Source organism: Sinocyclocheilus anshuiensis, unplaced genomic scaffold (assembly GCF_001515605.1).
Source record: "Sinocyclocheilus anshuiensis isolate Anshui unplaced genomic scaffold, SAMN03320099.WGS_v1.1 scaffold314, whole genome shotgun sequence".
Lineage (NCBI taxonomy): Eukaryota > Metazoa > Chordata > Actinopteri > Cypriniformes > Cyprinidae > Sinocyclocheilus > Sinocyclocheilus anshuiensis.
In genome coordinates, this window is record NW_015546027.1 from 147084 (window position 1) to 151249 (window position 4166).

Sequence of the window (4166 nt, forward strand, 5' to 3'; positions counted from 1 at the left end):
TTTAGTCTTTGCAACTTTACAGATCTTCTTTATGCACCAAGAGCTTGTAACACTCCAAAGAGAAAGGAAAAATTGAAATCGCATCATATGACCCCTTTAATAAAGTCTGTGTGGTGCCCTTGGGGTGAGTGAGTGTGCCCGTCCACTACCCTGCATGACAGATATATTAAATTTCAGCTCAACAAAGATTTATTAACAAAAGATATAATTGACAAAGTAAATCAAAAGGAAGCAAAGGCCTACATTTCAGGAGGGGGAGGGGTAATGCCAAAATAACAAACAAAAAGCACCCTCTGACTTGTTAAGAAGTAAAACTAATTAAACTACCAAAAGAAAACAAATAAACAACAGAAATGTACGCTAACTCCCTAACTAACCAAAAACAGGAAAAAAGATATTACAAAAACTAAACAGGCACCCTCCAGCACATTTGAGCGTGAAGGTAGTAACAACAATGAGAACTGATGTTAAAGCTCTGTAGGCTACAATAAGCCTTAACTCTACACAACACAACAGGGCAACAAGCAGAATACAAATAAGGGTCACAACACTCTGGAAGGCAGGCTTTAGTTTGAATGTCACTCCAAGCTTCTTTTGAGCGTGCAGCCTCTCCACAGTAACGAGCAGCTGGTGTGAGCAATCACCACCTCTCTTTCTCTCTCCTGCACCTGGAAGAGCAGCAGAGAGACACAAAAAGAAAAGAAAAACACCAACACACCTAACAGAACATACACTACCATAATACACAACCACGGAACGTAACAATGGGCTTTGGGTATCAACAACCATACTGACTAGTTGTTCGGATACCAGACAAAACCAATATTTTCTGAAAGGATCTTAATTAGCTGGTGTGGAGACTCGATCTAATGACAGACTAAACAGGACTGTTTGATACTTTAGGTCATCGTGGTATGCAAACCTAAGTAATTATCTGTGAAAGAAGTAAATATTTATGTGAAAGTAAACCAAATCAATTATTCAGACAAACTGATCAACGGAGCACTGGTGTCAAGTCAAGTCAAGTCACCTTTATTCTTACAATACAATACTGATTGTGTCAAAGCAACTTTACAGTGTCAAACAGGAAAATAGTTTGTCAATAATGCAAGACGACAATAACAAAGAGTAATTTTTCAGCTAAAGTCAGTTCATTGATGATTCAGTGATGTCATCATCCAGTTCTTTTCCAACAGTGTCTGTGCAATCAGTCAGGGGTGCATTTCCCAAAACCATCGTTAGCCAACTATGGTCGCAAGTTCGCATGATCGTTACCAACATAGTTCAATGATTCTGTGTTTCCAGAAAACATAGTTCAAACGAACATTCGCAAACAGCGTCACAAACTTTCGTGGTTGGAACTACAGCTCTCGACCTGTAGTTAGAAGCATAGTTTCTTGTTAGTAAGACATATGGACTTAAATAAATTATGCTCTTGGGCACACTAAGCAAGCTAACAAGCAGTAAAATCTATATCTTCCATCCTATTTAAATATATATACATTTTAATCAATATATTTTAGTGCATACTCAATAAGCATTTTTAAAGCGTGTGCATGTGCATAAATGCCCCGGAGCATGACGTAAAAGGGAACCCGCGATTAATCAAATATCAAATAAAGCAAAATGACAGGCAACAAAAAATGGTAAATTAGCCATCAGGTGCCATGTTCAATATAGCAGCATCTCAGAGATCTTGAATCAGTTAATTGGCAGAAGTTATTACTCCACCACATGCGTGTGATGTCATAAACAACGGCCCTAAATGGCTGAACTAACAGTCGTTAGTCGTGACTGGCTAGATAGTTTCCACAACAATGCATCGTACTACAGTGGTTAATCAGTGAGTTACGTAGTTGTACGGGAAACACACCCCAGTCTGGTGTGTCAGTATCCTGGACAAATATTTCTAGAAGCTTGTTTAACACAAATACTGTGCCATGAGAGGAGTGGAAACTTATGGCACCACACAGATTTCATACCAGAGGACTGGTTTTGGCAACTTGTTGTCTCCTGCTTTCTTATAAAACCTGGTAAGCAGACAAAAAACCCTGAATTCAATGGGCGCACTGGCTGTGGTGCTTATTAAAACATCTTATGGCAGAGAATTATAAAAGGAAGCAGAGATAAAGCAACGTTTTGGAGCGAGAAGGAAGGCCACTGATACCATTTTTACCATGTTTGTCCGGCTTGTAGTAACTTTTGGGTGTTGGATCAGGCAAGCCGGTTATCTTGCTGGTTACTACTACACATACCTTATTTCCAGTATTTTCAATACTAGCATCAACAAACAGGGTGTGGATGTCTGTGGGTCTGAGCAAATGTCACCTAAGCAAAGAAGGTTGAATCCACACTGAATGTGTTTTAATGGATAACACCATCTGTCCTATCCTATCCAAAATATTCTATCCTATCCTATACTCTTAACCACACCAATTTTCTACATGGTCCTTCAAGCTAGAGAGTCTGCTGGAATAGAGTCTAAAGAGAACTATGTGCAACCTGAATGGTCATCAAGGATTGTAAGGCCTTCTATATGGAACCAAGATTACACTGATTAAGTTAAATCCTTCAACTCATTAAAAGTCAATCTTCACATGAGCCAGAGGATTCAAGCCACCTGAAGATGTCACAAAGAATCTCCCTTACTGCAACCCAAGAGAAGGTGAAGTGTTTGTCTGAGGAGATCAAGCAAATAAAGAGAATGTTGCTGGATGTGGGCCAGATAACGAAGGACAATCAAAAGCATAAGTTTCTCATTTTCTCCTAGCTCAGAATGTAGTTCTATAACCAAGCTTTCCCTGTTTCAAATCCAATCCAGTTCAGTTGGCAAGAGGATGTGAATAACAGAGCTTCTCTCGTGGATGAGTTGAGTTGTCTGCAACAATATCAGGCACAGCAAGGCAAAGTACTATATTTTTTCACCTCAGTGTGTGTTCCTATCATCTCAGCATCCACAAGTATAGAGCAATCAGAGAGATACCACCTACAGCTTCCTGACTCCATTGGGCCTCCAGCACCTGTTGCAAATAATTCTAGGCTCTAACCTTCCTTAAATCCCACTGCAATAAATGAATGCTTGACTCAGAAACTAATTGGCCCCCCATTGATATTTTCAGTCTGTCATCATACAATGAACCCAGGTCTTTATACCAGTGACCAGCAGGTATGGATGGGTCTGAGCGCAACCTTATTAAATGCAGGGAAATGATCCCAACACCCTGAGATATACAAAATAATAAATAGGATTGTGCCCATTCTGAAGACATGAGAGAGGATACCAATCCTGTGAAGGGGTGGATTTCCAATCCTCTCCTTTTCAGTTATAACATGAATAGTTAATCATAGTCTTCTTAAGACTATGAGGGGAAGTTGTGGCCTAATGGTTAGAGAGTCGGACTCGTAACCCAAAAGTTGCGGGTTCGAGTCTCGTACCGGCAGGGATTGTAGGTGGGGGGAGTGAATGTACAGCACTCTCTCCCACCTTCAATACCACGACTGAGGTGCCCTTGAGCAAGGCACCAAACCCCCAACTGCTCCCCGGGCGCCGCAGCAAAAAATGGCTGCCCACTGCTCCGGGTGTGTGTTCACGGTGTGTGTGTGTTCACTGCTGTGTGTGTGCACTTTGGATGGGATAAATGCAGAGCACTAATTCCTAGTATGGGTCACCATACTTGGCCACATGTCACTTCACTTAAAACTAGTGTATCTATTCTTGTGTTTACAAGCAATGTCTGTATTTGGAGAGGTGACTGAGGGTCTGACTGACCCATGTCAGGAATGCAGTAACATACGTTTATATGGACATCAGTAATCTAATTATTTACCTTATTCTAAATAAGCCAATATTATGATTATGGAAAGAAAATTTATTTAACCAAAGTCAAAGGCCAAGTGACCCTAATGCCGAGTTCACACTGCACGGTTTTCAAACTCGTCGGATTGCCGTTGTTTTCACACTGCATGACTATCTGGGGTAGCATTCAGTTGCTGCTGTGTTCACATTGCACGGACTAAAATAGGAATACTCCACATGTCTTAATTCGATTTCAGTTTAATTCGAATATGACTTTAGCCGGATTAAGGTAATCAAAAATCTATGTTTACATGGTAGATTCTTAATCAGAGTATTGTCTTAATCGTGTTAAAATCGGATTATTGTTGTC